Genomic DNA, 18629 nt, shown 5'->3' on the forward strand with positions numbered 1-18629 from the left:
AATAGATTTAGCTTTGAAAAAAGCTCGAAACAATAAAGCACCAGGTGTTGATAGAATAACGGCTGAGTTTTTTAAAAAAGCGCCAATAGAATTCCGACAGCTATTGTGCATGTTTTTTAACCGTATATTTCGTTTTCTTGATGTACCAATGTCATTCACAAAGTCTATAATATTTCCATTGTATAAGAAAAATGATCCCAATAATCCTGAGAACTACAGAGCGATTTCATTTACTAATGCAATCTACAAAATATTTTTAAGTGTCTTGTTGACAAGATTGGAGAAGTGGATTTATGGTCGAGAAGTCATAAGTGAGAATCAAGCAGGTTTTCGGAAAGGATACTCCGCAATTGATAACATTTATATTCTTTTCAACGTAATTAAACATTCTCTATACAAGCGTAAAAGATTATACTGTTTCTTCGTCGATTATAAAGCTGCGTTCGATTCAGTAGAGACAAGCACTCTTTTATAGACTGGCTGAGATAGGAGTTTCAAATAAATTTGTTAATTCAATAAGAGCACTATATGGGCCGAATGCAAAATCATCAATATGGTGCAAGGAGGGGCGTCAAACTGAAGACATAAGTATTGAAAGCGGATTAAGGCAGGGCTGTCTGATGTCTCCACTTTTGTTCTCCGCATTTATTTATGATATTTGCGATATTTTGGGAGGGGGAATCAAGGTAGGAGATATGAAATTGAACGCTCTTCTTTATGCAGATGATCTTGTAATCATTTCCGATAATGTTACTGAAATGCAGAGAATGATCGATAGACTACATACTTATTGTAATCGTTGGAATCTTGTTATTAATATGGAGAAATCAAAGATGATGGTTTTTAGAAATGGAGGAAAGCTATGTAAAAGAGAGAAGTGGAAGTATGGGGGTGAACCTGTAGAAATTGTGAAGGAGTATAAGTATTTAGGTTTAGTTTTTACATCAACTCTGTCATTAACGGCTCATTTCAGGCAGAAATTAAGTACAGCAAAATTTGGAATTCAGAGTTTGTGGAATAAACTGATAGCAAATGACGATGTGACTGTCTCAACAAAATGGCAAGTTTTCAATGTGTCACCTGGTCATATGGGACATATATATGAATCATATATTTATCTCATATTGATCAGGATTTTAGAGTTTTAATTTAGAAAAGTTTAATGAACGGTGTTTTTGTCTTTGAACAATTTTGTTCAAACAGACCCAGTGACGAACTGTCTGATCAATGCAAATTGAATGGAATAGAGCTGAAAATGCACATTATCACTCAATCTACGCTGAGCTCACACTGGAAAATAATCAAATGAATAAAAGTTACATGGATGATAAGAATAAGAGACGGTTCATTAGTAATATATTCAAAGCAAGAGGCTCCTTATTGCCATTAAATTTCAGACCGGGTAGAGAGGGGGCTAATATAATATGTTCTTTGTGCAATAGTGGGGAAAGGGGAGATATTTATCATTTTATAAGCCGCTGTAAGGTACTGGGAGAGCAAAGGAAAAATTGGTTACAGCACCAAGTACTAGGAGACAAAGTAGTGCGGAGATATCTTAACGGGGAGGACTGGGTGCGGTTGGAGGGGTATTTAAGATCAGCGGGAACATATAGAAATTTCCTTATTAATGAATTCAATTTTTGAACTGTAAAATAGTTAGTATTCTTTACCTAGGCTTCTCTGTAATATATTGTTTTTTCTATTGTTGTTTACCTGAATCTTATCTTGTTTAGTAAATGAGAATAAACTTTGTTTTTCAATTATAGTTCAATAATAGTTCATCTATGTTGAGGAAGGCTTATAACTATTCTTGTATAGAGTACCGGAATCAATGACTAAAATTTATCAAACTTTTATCTTGATTAGTTAAGGAAAACTATTATCTTTATCCACCAACTCTGGCTGACGGCTTCGGCCATGCCTAATGAATTTTTGTCAACCATAGAATGAATAATACTGCATGTTACTTCATTGGATAAAATGTAAAGTGTTTATTATTCGATGTAATTGTGTATTTAGGACAATAAAATTCTTTTCTATTCTATTCTATTCATTTATTCATTTTCTCAGTCTTACAATTATTTTTACAGTTATATGAGGAGGCACAACAGGCTTATGCCCAAAACTGGCCATTTTCAAATTTGTACGATAGTTCAAATCAAAATCTAGGTCAAGCTACTATCTATCACCCATCAAAATAACAATTTATTCACACTTCAAAAAACAAACACATCCTCAATTATTACAAATAGATATACTATGAATTCGATTTAGAATGATATACTATTTTTGCTGCAATATGTGTTAATATACTATGTACTATTCTACACTAACAGCATCTAGTTACTATTTTGGACTTTCTGAAGTAAACATGTTATCAGAATTTTCAAAGTTAATCATTATTTTACAGTTTTAAGTGATTAGTGAGTGTTATTTTGTTATTCAATTTGGTTTGTAAACAATCTCAATTGGAACTTTTCTGTTTTCAAATGTTTGGACTGGAAATTGGACTTGAATTCAATGTATGGAACATAACCTACTTTTTGGACTATTTATAGTGTATAAATCAAAATTCGGGGAAGAAACAGTTTTTGGCTGTGCATATTAGTCCTTTCCCAATCATTTTAAAGAATCGTGTTTTGTTTATCAATCAATTAATAACGAGCAAAGCTCGGTGTCCCGATATTAGACAGTAGTCGACAGTAATCGGTTTCAGTTGATAAAAAATCGGCTTGAAATTCTGAACATAAACTACCTATACCATGGGATATCTTATTATAATATATTTTCTCTATGCTAATACCTAACTAGTGTGCAACGTTATCTGTTATACAACGTTATTTATCAGCCTGTAACGAAAACTTGATGCTGTGGAAACTTGAATGGCTCAACTTCCGATTTCTTCCAGTCTCTCAAGGACTGGTGAAAATAGGTACTTGACGAACTCCCGTCGCATTGTTTTATTCCTCTTTAAATTTGTCTCTCTGGCGTCGGCAACTCATTCTATGCTATAGTGAGATTCGCTTTATAAAGTCAGTGGAAGAGATAGGACTACAGTGTTGCCGATTTTCAGTCACTAGTGCCTTCTATATTAGAAGGCTATGACTAAAGTCATTCCGGTATATCTGATTATTAATTGCTGATTCTTGTAATAATAATCAATTATACATTTTCATAATTGAGAATACTTTGATGGTTCATCACGTTTCTTCACAGTCAATACCGATTTGGCAACAGTGTGCAGGTAGAAAAGGTTAGAGCTATCTGCGTTGTCTAATGACACACATGGATAACACCAATGGTTATAAGGTGTTGATTTCATAATGTGAGTCTCACTATACCATAGCAAGTGGAGCTGGACACACGTTCATTTCATTGCAGTCATTTATTTGACAAAATTATTACAAACAAGACAATTTACCAATATTAATTCATAAAAAATAAGAAGCGTTCATTTTTGAAGTTTGAAGTACATTGGTCAGCCGTTCAATGAGACCGTACAAGCGTTGAAAGGAGCGGCGGACGATTTGTCTGAAAAAACGCCTCGTGTATCCTTGCCCTAATTGAAATATTAGTCATTCTATTAGCATCCTGTACACACGGTATACAGATCTTTTCCACTGGTCAGTGCTGTAACTAATCATACAGTTGTAATGTGTGACAAGCGCTCGGTACTCCCTTTGGACGGGTGACCGAATGTGCTGTCAACCTTGTTTCACTTGCAATCGATCTCATTGGATGCGTCTATTTGCAAGTGCACGTCAGAGCATGCATGAGCCGGGAAACAATATCTGGAAAGAGTCATTGAAACACGTTGTTACTTGTCTGTAGCTGCTCACACTCAACTCAACCCAACCAGTAAGTGCACGCGTTCAGCGTGAGTGTTCCTATTTCTCTTTCCAGATTTTGTTTCTCATCAGCAAGCTTGGTCATGCATAAACAAGCGTGCAATTCCACTTATACATATCCAATGTGATCACACCCTTAAACTGTGACTCATTAATTTTCATCATCCTCTTAACTCTCTTATAACTGTCTTCATAAGACTAGTGTTTGCAGATCCTAGTGTTTGCAGATCCTAGTGTTTGCAGATGATGTAAAATTGTATAAATTAATAGAGTGTTGAAGATTGTGCTCAGTTACAACAGGATCTTGATAGAGTCCATCTATGGTGTCGTAGAAATAAACTCAAATTAAATATCTCAAAAACAAGTTTATGGTTTACACGAGACAGAGGAATTATGATCGTTACGCTTACTCATTAGCAGGCATTAATCTAGAGTATGTCAATAGCATTTGAGATCTTGGAGTGTTGATGGACTCGACTCTTGATTTTAAAGACCAATTTAATCACACTCTTAGCAGTGCTAATAGGCTACTTGGTTTTATACCTCGTAATTCAAAACCTTTTACTAGTTGTGATGTAAGTATAAAACTGTTTAATGCACTGGTCCGGAGTAAACTTGAGTATGCATCTATGGTGTGGGGTCCTGCTAATGTAACTGATAGCTACGAAATTGAGAAGATTCAAAATAGATTTCTAAGACACCTTTTCATCAAGAAATTCAGTATCTTCTGTCCATTCAATTTTCCAACTAGTGAATTGAGATCCTTATTTTATATCCGGTCATTGCAGGTGCGGAGATCATTAAATGCCCTATTGTTGTTATATAATATTTTAAATCATAACATCCATTTACCATATTTTATCAGCCGAATTAATTTCAGTGTACCATATGCAAGACCTAGAAGGAATATATTGTTCGAGATTCCCTTTGCTAGAACAAACCATCATTACAACTCATTTCTTTATAAAACCTTACGACTAGTTTAATAGCTTGAATGAACACATTGATCCTTTTTCGAACTCATTCAATGAATATAAGAAACATTGTGAACTGAATCTATCATAAGACAAGACGCTCGTTTTTGAGATTAATTGTTTTGTAAACTCTGGCTGGAACTCTCTTTTCACATTTTTCTTTATATGAATGTAATTAATTTGATTATTTCAACTGTGTAAATGCTTTTTGCTTTCTTTTCTTTATTTACTATATTTCATAATGTATATAAGTTGAATTGTTGTTTCATTTAATTGTGTAAATATATGGCTCTTTATGGATCTCTGTGAGCCTTTGTATGTAAAGAAAATGAATAAATAAAAATAACAGTCTTCCATATGTGCTTGTAATATTGTGAGCTTATTAAGACTTATCAAATGCAACTGTAGGTTGTGAAATGTACTGTGTTGAATAAAACTATTATCTTATCTTATCTTCTTACCTATTAGCAATAGTCTGTGACACTTGAACACTTGAGGACATTGCTCTCACCAAAAAAAAATCTTTTACCAGTAAATTTTATTCCAATTAATAAATCTGGATAAAACTTTAGAATACATACGTTCACGATTTGAATTGATTTATCAATTTTTAAAGCGTTACTCAATCCTCCACAATTATTTGGTAGTTAGTAGCCATTACTCAAGCACAAGTCTGTGTCGAATGTGGTCATCACCCTCAGTAAAAACCTTATCCAATTGAATTCCATTAATCTAATCTAGATACATTTTTTCAAATAGTATTATTTTAAAGCGTTCACATTGTACATATGATCAATTACTAGCTTCATTGAAATCGGATAACTAATTTCACAGTACTTGAATGTATTCTTTTGTGTTATGTTGTAGGTGTGAAGAGAGAAGTTTGTTGTGGTGGGGGGAGGGGACAGCTTGGTATACTGATTGCTGTAATGGGATGACAGCTTACAAGTATGGTACTTGAGAGGTATAGTTACTTTGTCTCAATTTCACATTCTTGTTTTCATCACTAGCAACCTTATCTAAGGCTGGCCAGTAACTTGGTGCCGCATCCACATGTTGGCCCAATGCGTACAAAGAGTGTGGATCTGTGGTTTGCGGGAGCGCGCCAGCCAAGTTCCCCGTCAGCCGAGCTCCTTTTAAAACCACTTTCGAGGGGATTGGTCGACGGCGTCCTGGGAGAGGAGCTCGGCTGACGGGGAGCTTGGTTGTCGTCTACGGTCCCGACAACCTGTCCCCTCTTAACCAGTAGGAGATTGGCTGTCAGGGAGACTCGTTGATGCAATGAGAAAAAGTAACGCAATAATAATTCATAACAATCGGCATGCAGACAGACAGACAAAAGATATTTATTTTTTTTTAAATGCAATTTACAAAGTAAAATTCTTATGTACTCATTTTCAATATAAAACAACAACAACGAATAAAAACAACCTCATGAATACACTAAGTCAAATAAATCTTTCGAAAATGGTCTGCATGGGTAAAAAATGATTGTGTGCAAACCAGAGTTGCATATTACAGGTTTTACAGAGAGAAAAGAAACACTAATTTTGATGCATTCAGAATCTTATTGAATATTATTATTACATACATAGAATTATTAAATAGCTCAAAAAAATTAATTAGTGTAATGGTACATACAGATTTCAATAACAGTAGTCACCACCAGCGAATCTATCGGTCAAGTGTTTCAATGACAAAGTCTCTTCCTATCACCTGCGATTTTTTGAAATAAATTATCAGTGACGGTCACCTGTTATTTTCTATAATAATTGACCGATCGATTGAGATTCAAATCGACGGTTTCACATTTATCTTTATGTTGTTATGTATGTTCCGCATTTACGGCGAAACGCGGCAATAGATTTTCATGAAATTTGTCTGGTATGTTCCTTTTTGAATTGCGCGTCGACGTATATGAAAGGTTTTTGAAATTTCCCATTCTAACAAAAGTCAACAACTAATTTTATATCAGATGTACCGGGACAACTTGGATCACAGCTATCTACTATGGAAGTAGAAATTGCCAACTATGCCATCCTATCATTTTCACTGAGTATTTAATCTCACCGTAAATGATAGCAAACCAATGTTGATCAGATGCTGACGTTTTGTTCGAATTGCATGCCACTTGTGTATTTCAGACATTCGAGTATTTCATAGTACGTTACACTACAGAACTTGGTGAAGTTTCAGGGTTATTGTGATAACTGATGTGGTTGGTTTTCAGATGGCTGAATTTCTGATCGAACGTAACAGCTCGGTGACAAGAAAGAACGAAGACCCCTCCATTACACCTCATAAATGGGATACAATGACCTTGTGCGCCTTGTGACCTTGTGCTCCACAACTGTGGAGCCGACATCAACGCTAAAGATAAGATGGTCAGTTGTTCTGAATTTTTCTTTTGGAGAGGTTCATCAACAAATTATCTGGAAAATGTATAGGTTTATACTCTTGTCATAATATTTGTTAGTGGTTGGAGGGTTTCCACTCATTCTCACTATTACAATGTCCTTTAATAGCCTATGAATCAAGATATTGCATTTTTGTATCTAGCTGCCTCTCTCAAATCAATAATTGGAGGGATTTAAAAGCAAAGTAGCTGGAATATGTATTGCTTTATACACTTGCCATTATATTTGGTAGTAGTTGAAGGGATTTCACCCATTCTCGCTTTTACAGTGTCCTTTAATAGCTTATGATTCAAGATATTGCTTTTTTCAAATCAGCTGCTCATCTGAAATTCAATGGCCCATATGAATAAAACCAGAGCAAATGCTCATGAGCAAGAGCATGGAGCATAAGGTTTTGCTCATGAGCAAAAGGTAGAAGCAAAAGCATTTGCTCATTTTTATATGAATAAGCTTTACCTTATACTCTTACCTTATGCTCCTGAACTCTGGAGCAAATGCTCACGTATTTAAAAGATTTTTCATCAGCTAATTCGCTTTTGTAACCTTACTTTGTTTTTATAGCTCACGGAAGCGCTAAATATGCAAGTAGGGGGCACCGCTTGTGTTTGCGTCGTCTGCTCTGTTTTCTATTTATGAATAGTTTTAGGTTAGTTGAGTCACAAAGTAGAAGGAATGGTTTCTTCTCTGTGGTTGAAGACTCTCATCTTCTTAGATGCCTATTTCCTATTTTGTGATGGCTATCTTTATAACAGAGAACACTCTTTTTTGAAGCTATCTTTTGTAGGGATAATGGTGATATATATCATGGTTGAATCTAAAAAGAGTTTTATAGTTCTCAACTATTGGTTGTGATCGTATCTGGTATAGTTTCCTCTTCCTCATACGAATTAGTTGAGCCATTTTACTATGAGCAAAAGGTGATAAGATGCTCTAGACTAGACTCACCTTTTTTGAAGCATTTGCTTCAAAAGTTGAGCAAATGCTCTAGTTTATTCATACAATTTTGAGCAAAAGCTTTTACTTTTGAGCAAATGCTGAAACTATTTTTTTGATGAGCATGAGCAAAACCTTTTGCTCACGTTTATTCATAGAAAATGAAGCAAATGCTCAACTTTATTCATATGGCCCAATGTGTTACCTTCATTGGAAGGGTTCAAAAGCAAAGTAGCTGGAATATGTATTGGTTTATACTCTTGCCATTATAGTATAAAGCATTGAAATGATTAGAATAAATAACTTTGAAACTATAATATCAAGATCAGTAATTCAAATTCGTTTATCACTTCTTGTAAGTTTGAGGAGGAATAAGCACTCATTTCTAATCATTTAAGGCTCCGCTTTTGGAAACTTATTATTGGTTTCATTTCGAAGGTATTTTGATTTGAATTCTATCAAGATACTTAGAAAGATCATATTTCTAAGGAAAAACAATTTTTATCATTTTTTCGTTCTGATTTAAAAGCGCATACAGTTCAAATATTGGGGGAGATCCATCCTCAAAATTGTATGAATCAATTTGCTATCATTCATGTAATAGATCTGCCCCAAGATTTGAACTTTTGGCGCTCAATATATCAAAAAGTAAAAATGATAAAAGTTTTTTCTTTAAATTAGTCAAATCTACATAAATTGATAGTATACAATTCGTAATTGAAAATGTACCAGTAAAAAGAATCGAAAAGCGTGGTGCACATCCTTGATTATTGTATACGGTACCACTATTATGATGCTACATTCATTTTGTCTTGTAAGTTAAATCTGTTATACGGTACTCATAATTAACAGTCAAGTAACCTTAGTCAACAAAATATTGGGTTTACTTCGTCTTGAATTGCTCAAGAAGTTTAATTCTTGGTTTACTTCGTCTAGTATTGCTCAAGAAATTTAATGATAATGATAAATCATCTATTACTTTGCAAAAAAAGCTCACAATAATTTAGGCCGGTTACAGAGCTCGACCATATACCCTCGACCGTATGTACCATCCTGACCATATGCATCCATAAATCAGTTTTACACATTCAGAGCTCAACCGACCGTCAGTGCGTATGCACCATCCTGACCATACACATCCATACATCAGTTTTTCTGACTCACAAAATGGACGCCTTTACAGATTGTTTAATTGCAGCTTATTATCTTCGTAAACGAAAGATCAAAAGACGTAGATGTCAAGTTCACCCGATGGTCACTCAAAGAGCATTTCAAAGGGAATTTAGTACCATTATATACATCATTTTGCTTGGGGATGAAGATACATGTTTTAACTACCTCAGAATGTCCATCAGAAATTTTGATGAGTTATTTCGAGCTTGTATCATCATTGGGAATACTTGCAGTCATTTTAAGCTACGGATTAAATAAATGTAGATAATATTAATAATATAAGATTTTTCCAATAAAAATTTAGAAATGATTGAAGAAATGTATAGAAAAGCTCTGAATTCGAATATGACACTATTAATTGAATTCGTTCATTATTCTATTCAATATCAGCTGATTGTCGGGCAGAGGTTTCAGCACATTGGTTATATTGCGATCGGGCTACTGATCAGTACAGCTCAGAAAGCTTCTATTTGCTTCAATAACGCGTCAGTCGACCGATGGAACGGATGCGCACGAGCTCGATCGATGGTCTTCGTACGCAGTGTAAAACGCATGGTCCTGACCGTGCGCATGCGTGCCGTCAGTCCTGCTCTGTACGGATACATGGAATATCTATGGAAAAGACTGACGGTCGGTCGAGCTCTGTAACCGGCCTTAAACCCAAAAATAAAAAAATAAAGAACATACTAGAATGTTCGCTCTTTCAAAATTTCATTAGTATGTGAATATTTCATTTTTTGTGATAATAATGTACAATATTCTTTCTACGAGGGTTTGGTTTTGAAGCATCTAAATTTGAAAATATTTTATGGCTGAGAATTTTGTGAAGTGAAGAACTACAAGACTTGACATATTTTGGAGTATGTGTAACCTTATCTAAATTTGGGAGTGGAACAGCACAGGGTTACCTTATTTTTCCTCTTACTATCATTTTGATGATATACTTATTATGATAAAGAATAAAGAAGGGGACGCTTTGCTTTAATTGAATCAGTAAAACCGATAGTATTTAATTCCAGTATCAATACTATCTAACTAACCCAACTCGATTCATCGATATAGGTGATCACTGGTTCATTCAAAGTAAAGTCTAGCCAAATTATATTAAACATTGATGTAATTTGTGAGCTATTTACACTGCTTTTTTGAATGGATGATTTATTGATTATGATTGTCAAATGTGATTGAAATTGATAACTATAAACTATTTCAATGCAATTTTATATATTCCCATGGTTTCTTGGGCAGAGAAATATTCCCCAATCATAAGTTCCTTCCCAATGGGAATATTCCCGACTTACATTACTACCCTCAAAAATCAGCACTGACTACCCTGGAAATCTCCCCATCTGCCCACTACACCCGGATCCATGCCTACACTCACCTCTCCCCCATCTTCTATCTTCCTCACTTTGTTCAAGCAAATCAGTCTTAGCGCAAAACGCCTATAATATATTCCAATGCAAACAGAAGAGATGTAGCACTTAGTCCATTCTGTTTCCATTGGACCATATTTTTATATAGAGGTGGGAGAATCCTCTATGCCACGTTGGTGTGAACTGTAAGTAGAAGTATATTACAAAATATTTATTCTACCACTCCTACCCATCACTCGAACTTGAAAATTTTAAATGTTATTTTCAAATTTCACCAACTTATTTTTTATCATTCGATCAATCAATAATTCGTTTGTTTTTTCTCTTTCAGATACCAAAACATATTACACAGTGTAGATGGACAGATAGAAAGTGTGAACATCAAAAGCCATCGTGTGTGTTACCCAGTTTCCATTCTGCATCTAACAATAGTAACCGAACATCCAACATCATAACTGTATTATATCATCTAGTTAATTTTGATATTACATTAACTAAAAAGCTTTCCTCATAATATACAAGAAATTAATACATTGCCGAGATTGTCAAAGATGTGAATTTTCAATGTGCTTTGATGCAAATTATTGCAAAAAACTAATATCATGGTTAGCTATGCATAAATTAATAGGCATGATGCTCATTCTTTACTGAATCGAAATAAGCTGTTATAACTTTGTCAACTATTAATTTGGTTTTCAATAAACTAGTTATGATCAGATGCCTTATTAATAAATGCAAAATTCATGTAGGTTATGTAGCTTTTCTGCAATAAACTAAAATTACTCAATAATTAAGTTGTTTAAGTTAGGCCACATTCACACCAGAGTTGTCAACTGAGTTCTCAACAATGAGACAATTTCTAGATATCCTTGTTTTAAACAAAAAGTTTAGTTTCCTAACCAGTATGAGAAACACTGAAAAAGTTGTGAACAAAATCTTCTACCTCTACAAGTCCACGCAGACTATACAGTCTCTTTTAGGCTAATTCTTTGACAACTAGTACTCTACTCTGTTGCTCTACAAAAGAACATCAACTTTATGTAGAAAACTGTTCATGTACCAAATTTTTTTGTTGACAACTTTGGTGTAAATGCAGCAGCTTCAGCATTTATCCTTATCCATTAAATTATATTGTTGTACTTGAGTATACTCTTCACTTTTAATTAGCCTATGTCGCACCTGGCTATTCCATTATCTGCGAGCGAAATAGTAACAACTATCAACAGTATATAGCTGGCTTTTAGAATTCCACTAGCTTCAAAAGTTGAACATGTCAACAATTCATTCGGGCCACTGAGACAAGTACGCAGGTAATGAATAATTGAGTATCACATTAACTGTTTTGTTAGAAGCTATACAAGCATCGTTTGTCAGGTGTGACACATGGGCTTAACTTTATAAGGCTTGCTATAATGATTCTAATCTGAAACAAATAATAGCTATAATACTTTGAAATCATTAAAAAATATTATTTTCCACAGAATAGGCAATGTCGTTATTGTTAGTCACTTTAGGTACGCCTGTATTTCTAATTTTAATTTTTGTAAAATCTCAAATTGATTTTTTCTTCATTCATATGCAATATATACCGGTAATCTTCTATTCCATCTTACATTACATTAATTCCAAAAAAGTTGGCATAATATTATTATATTAAATTGATGGTTAGCTGTCACAGGAGAATAGAAAGGCTATTATATCTATGAACTCAGTACGGTAACCAATAACAAATAATAATTTGTCTATTGATGAAAAAATATTTTATAAAATAGGAATATCCAATGTAAGTTAACCTTCCGGCAGTCGCGCTGTTGTAAAAAGTACAACAGTGTCAGTTTTTTTGCTGCACAAAGCTATTGAATGGAGTGGTGTCAGTGAATGAGTCACCTATGTATTCCAAAACTTCCTCCCCATCACTCCACTGAGTTGCAGTATCAACCGAGCAATGGTTCAGTCTTTAGGTGCCCTTTAGTCGCGACAGTTCATAAGTATAGTGTATACGATAAACAGTGCATAGGGAGAAAGACTGCCAAGGAACCAATAACACAGCAGAATTGTTGGCTTTGCTTGGTGTACCTTATTGGGCTACGAAAAGATAATCATGCAAATATTCATAGGCGTAATATAATTCAATTTATTTCACCAAAACACAGAAAACAGTACAAAGATGTGACAATCAGAAAAAAAATTATTATTCTAAATATCTATATCTATCTGAAAAATACGGCTGGAGGTGAAGAACTACTGGCATAAGTGTAACACTTGTTCGCCAGTAGGAGTAGAGACTTAACTGTTTCTAAATCTTAACTAATAATTAAAAATGGAATCTTTTTATTTAAAATGAATGCTATCAATTGTGAATTTATTCTGACAATAATGAATAGTTTTAAAAGCAGAAAAAAATTTGAACTCATAAAATATTAAGATGGAAGTAATAGTTGTGAAGTATCCAGTTTTTAATATTTATTGGAACAAACTATTTAGATGGAAATATTGATTATACAATTAATATGATTTGACAGTAAACAGAGTACATAACACATAAAAAATAGAATGTTGTAAAAATTACAACATGCGACTGCTGTTGTGATTAGCTCGAGTAGGGCGCGACTTCCAGAAGGTTAATGGTACTATTACTTGATTTCTATATTAAGGCATTTATCTCAATTATTATGAAAATTTATTATTCAAATCATCATAAAACTATTTTTTCTTGACAAATAAAATATTATTGATTATTTTAAACAAGTCACCAGAATCTTAGATTCAAATATTGATTACCATACAATATTAGGTACGGTATTTGCAATTAGAAATTTAGATCTCTCAACATTTATGGGAAGTTGAAGTGCAGTGATGGTTTTTCTTCTTGAGGTATACCATTGGACATTTAATTAATAAATATATCTATCAACAAGCATTTCAGACAAAACATAAAGTTTTTTGTTGGACTTGAATAGAGTTTCTAATTAGAGCTTTCAAAATTATTATACCGTATTCAGTCTATTTCTCATTCTTCTACTACTAGGTTGGTACGTTATTAGGGCCAGATCATATTTTATTTATCACAAGAACAATATGACGCGTTTCTTCTAGGCGCCAATCAAAGAGCTCACTGCCCTGCCGACTCTAAAAACGCTTAATTTGGTCTTTTGATAAGAATGACCGGTAACGTTGAACTTGTTCAAACAGCCAAGCCATCTACTCGTATGCTACTAATTTATGAGTTTACGGTACTAATGACATTGCACACTTACTAACAAGATTACCAGGTAGCCGAAGTTTAATAAAGTAGAATAAAATCCTCTATTCTTTAAGTTTTCAATAAACTTGCTTATATTCATTGTTGACCGCCAACACAAATCTCATTACCGGGAGTCTTTATTAATTCGATGGATTCATCAAGTAGCCTGGACACATTTATGATGTTGGTTATTCTACTGAGATTCAAAGCTGAAACAAGTAAATATCCCTCTTCTATATTAATTTTTAATATCATTAAAGTTGTTATATCATTTAGTTTTCTTCAGTTCATGGTTAGCATACAGTATTTTTGAATTTACCGGTTGATAATTTGAATTTGCCGGTTAAGCCAACTTGATAATAGTGTTTGATATATTTTGAAATAAAGAAGAATAAAGAGCTAATCTACTAATGAATGTTTATTTCTAATCTAGATAGACACATCAATTACAGTACTTTCAAACAATTTTTCATTATAAAATATAAATATCTTTGATTTAGAATTACAAAACAAATCCACGACAAATCTGATAAGCTAACCCAAGTAACAATGACGACAATGTTATAGAATAGAGAGCAATCTTATGGCTACATTTAATTGAACTCAGGTACTTTCAATAAATAATACAAATAGTTTTTGGTCTTACTTACATTATTTCTAATTTGTTTTTATTTTTATGTTCGATTCTTCAACTAACCTAAAAATTTAGGTTAGCTGGATGACAGTCAGCTGTTGGGCTAGACTTGACAAGGCTAGTGAGCGCGAACTATTCAAATACTCAAAATGTTTGTAAACGCAGATAGGAGCTTGAAATTCTGCTTAAATAAAACCATTCCGTTACAATAGTAACAACGATTCATTTTTGTCATGGAAGTAGAATATTATATCATTATATATTTATATGCCTACCATTCACTGAGAGCTTTGATAATAATTTATTTTTTATTACTATTCTTTCCTCAATATAGCAAACTCAATCGGAGTAATAAAGCTTTTCAATAATGTAATGATTTCAGAGATATTTTTTGCGATAAATATAAAATACTTCTTCTTCACTGACAATATTCTTTTCGAAAGTTTGTCTCATAAACTATAGTGAGATCCACGTTATAATGGCAGTATATAAAGATAGAAGAATAGCGATGCCGATTCTCTGCATTAATTATATTTCTACACTGTCAAAAACATAATTGGCATCGTTTTGGACCTAGAAAAGGATAGTACCACCGGCTTTGTAGAATGATAGACAAGGATAGCAAAACCAAAGTTGATCAAATACTGTCATTATAACGTGGACCTCACTATAGTCTACAGTATTAAACCATTTCATTTTAAATAATTTTGTACTCAATAATGCCTTTATACATTACCTATTAATCATAGCTAAGTTGATAACGTGTGCCCGGTTGCACAAAATCCCGTTACATTTTAATCATGCTTAAATGTCACGAGAAGACTTCTCTGATTGGTTCTCATCAATGGTTTAATCACAGTTAAAGTTTTACAAGCTTTTGTGAAGCAAATATATTTGTATAACAAAAACAGGTGCTCACAGGTGCAATAATTGAATTTTTCAATTACTGTAGTCATTAATTTTTAGTCTTTGACTCAACTTGTTGTTGGTAATGTTAATCTATCAAGTCATTAACTATAAATCTCATGTACCGTAACAGTAACTGTAAGCTTTTATAGTAACTGTAAAAGCTCAATGAAGTAACGGAAATGTAGAGCCTTTTTTAAAATCTCTTTTACATAAATGTGCTACAATAAACTTACCGTACCGTAGGTGCTGCAATTTTATTGAAAGGTGATTTCAGATACCTCCAGTTGAGGCTGACAGGCAGGTGCTTCTTGAATGTTTCATCAGGAAATAATGAGCAGAGAATTTGAATAACTTATGTACATTAATTTGCTGAGTGATGATGAATCAAAGACTACATTCATAAACAAATATTTTGACATGTCTTTCAATCATGAGAATTAATTCAAAAAAGCTCACCGTACTTAATTTTATTTACAAAAAAAAACTCAATTTAATACAATATATTTCATGGTTTGTACATTAACTCTCAAAAATTTTGCTTTTCTGGTGTCTATTAATAATCATTAATAATATACTAATACTGTAATTAATTAAATTATTCAACTCTGGACTGATACAGTTGAAACAGAGAATTTGTATAACTTAAGTACATTATTTTGCTGAGCGATAATGAATCAAAGACTATAGTGAAGTCCACGTTATAATGGCAGTGTAGGAAGATAGCAGAACAACGTTACCGAACCTCTGTCTTGTCAATGCCTTCTATAGACGGTAGCTGATACAGGTTTATTGATGTAATATTAACTGTTCATTCTCGTTTAAAATAATCAATTATATTTTATTAAGCAAGAAATTATATTTTACAATATTTTCATAATTAAGATTGAATATTTGAGATGATGGTTTCTTATCCATTCCGAGCTGCGATTTATTAACACACCTTTTTCTATGTATTTCACACGACATGCAGTCAAAAAAGTGACTCTTTTGACATCATGTCGTGTGAAAAACATGGAAAAAAGTGTATTAAATATTTTGTTAATTAATTATTAATTCTACATTGTTAAAAGACGATCTGGCACCAGAGCAAAGCGAGAAAGAGATAGCGCTATTCGCTTTGTTGAATGATCGCAATTGCCATTATAACGTGGACCTCACTGTAAGTGCATGATGCACAAAAGCCGGTTAAATTTTAACCGTGATTAAAACCACGAGAACCAATCAGAGAAGCCGTCTTTTCAAAAATGCCTGGTTCTCGTGAAATTAATCACGGTTAAAATTTAACCGGCTTTTGTGCAACCGGACCTAAGTTGAAAATTTAGAAAGTTTATTATTGTAGTAGTAGTTTGCCTTGGTGATGACGAAACTCTTTGTTTACAAACACTCAGATCAAAAAGCATAATAGCAATACCTACTATTACTTCCGGCACAAAAACTGAAGCTCTGATAAACTATGACGTCATCAAATGTAGATTGATTATCTACTGGAGGTAGGCAAGCGAAATAAGAGCGCTGATGCTTGTTATCCTATAGCTGCGTATACATATACGCACTTCCAACCCGCACCGAGCACGCTCCGCGCTCGTTCCTCCATCGAACCACAGTCGCTCCGCCCACGCACCCATCATGAACGTTACGGAAGATGTTAGATCTTCTCGCGTTCCCCGGTCGAACCACTGTTGCTCCCCGGTCGATCATCAATCGCTCTGCTGGAGTGACGTTTGGTTGCGGAGCAGAGCGAAAGTCTGTACGCACCTTATACTATTAAACGAGCAACTTCTGTTCATATGTTTGGATGTTTAGATGTTTATATGTTTGTATTTCACCGGATCTTGAAAACGGATCTAACGATTCTCACGAAATTTGGAACATAGTAGGTTTATAATATAAAGATTCGATTGCACTAGGTCTCATCCCTTGTAAAACTAGCTGAAGGACATTAAAAGGATAATTATTATTCATCCTTGGAAAAACAGCTGATAATAATTATTTCGTCGTCTGTTGGTGATGGAAGTGAGTGAGCGAGTTCATGTATGTGGGACTGTGTCAAAATTATGACTCAGCTGTTGAACTTTTGTAATCATTCAATCAGGTACTTAGTGCCGGTTGCAAAAAAGCCGGGTTATTTTCAATCCTGATTGATTCCAGTAGATCCATCTTTTTGAAATGGTCTTCTCTGATTTGGTTCACGTAAAGTTAATCAGGATTAAAATTTAACCGTCTTTTGTGCAACTGGGCCTTTGTGAGGGAAATTTTTGCATTCCTCTGGGAATTAATCTCAATTTACTGTGATTAGATAGAACATTACGGTATGAATGTTATTATAAATTCTTCTTTCGTAATAAATGTTTTATGCTTTTGTACTCCAGAACGAAGCTCGGTCCCCGATATTTACATATGATACGGTAACCAACACAATTTATTCGAATTACTAATTATATTTTCAAGGTCTTCCATTTCAATAAATATGGTTTGTTTCCATTCTTCTAATATCCGTTTGTGAAAAGTAATGGTGAATTTGGAGTTTCAAATCATGGAATTCTGTTGTTGTGTACCCAATTGTCGCAGGAATTATAACAAGACTCCAAAAGTTTCTGTATTCTCTTTCCGAAAGATGAAACTTTAAAACGAAAATGGATATGAGCGATAAGAAGAAAGACCTTCAATACTACAAAACAACATACAATTCACATGAAGTGTTAAAGAGCAGTGAAAATAGAGTGTGAAAGAAAAATGGGCTAAATTTTACCGGAAAATGTGTGAAAGAACAGTATAAATAAAGTTTGAAAGAACTGTTAAACTAATGAATTAAAAAGTAAATGCAAGTTTTGGAATTGTCCATAACATCATAAGATAGAAAGGTTTTATCTAACTAGATAACATTCTCCTGATGGGTTTTTCTGTACCACAGATTTATTGTGATACAATGTGGAAGCCTCTTTGGCTAAAGTGCACGTCCAGTGCCAACATACCTGTCATCAAATTTTTGGTTGGGATCGATTTAGTATGTTATTTTGAGCACAAAATCACAAAAATTAAACGGCGGTCACTATTGTTTTTAAAATAAACTAAGTTCAAAGTAGCACAACTTTACATGCATTTAACCTATAAGTAGCAACCA

The 18629-nt window shown here is 33.7% G+C and overlaps 1 long non-coding RNA gene across 1 annotated transcript; it reads left to right on the forward strand.

Annotated features, from left to right (window-relative positions):
- Positions 1 to 4300: 4300 nt before the first annotated feature.
- On the forward strand, positions 4301 to 18155 carry LOC111053473. Its single transcript, XR_002606232.2, has 3 exons — positions 4301 to 5786; positions 7053 to 7206; positions 11053 to 18155. It is a non-coding gene; the product is annotated as an uncharacterized LOC111053473 (long non-coding RNA).
- The last annotated feature ends 474 nt before the right edge of the window (positions 18156 to 18629 follow it).

The sequence above is a fragment of the Nilaparvata lugens genome, unplaced genomic scaffold, assembly GCF_014356525.2.
Source record: "Nilaparvata lugens isolate BPH unplaced genomic scaffold, ASM1435652v1 scaffold5780, whole genome shotgun sequence".
NCBI classification, from domain to species: Eukaryota; Metazoa; Arthropoda; class Insecta; order Hemiptera; family Delphacidae; genus Nilaparvata; species Nilaparvata lugens.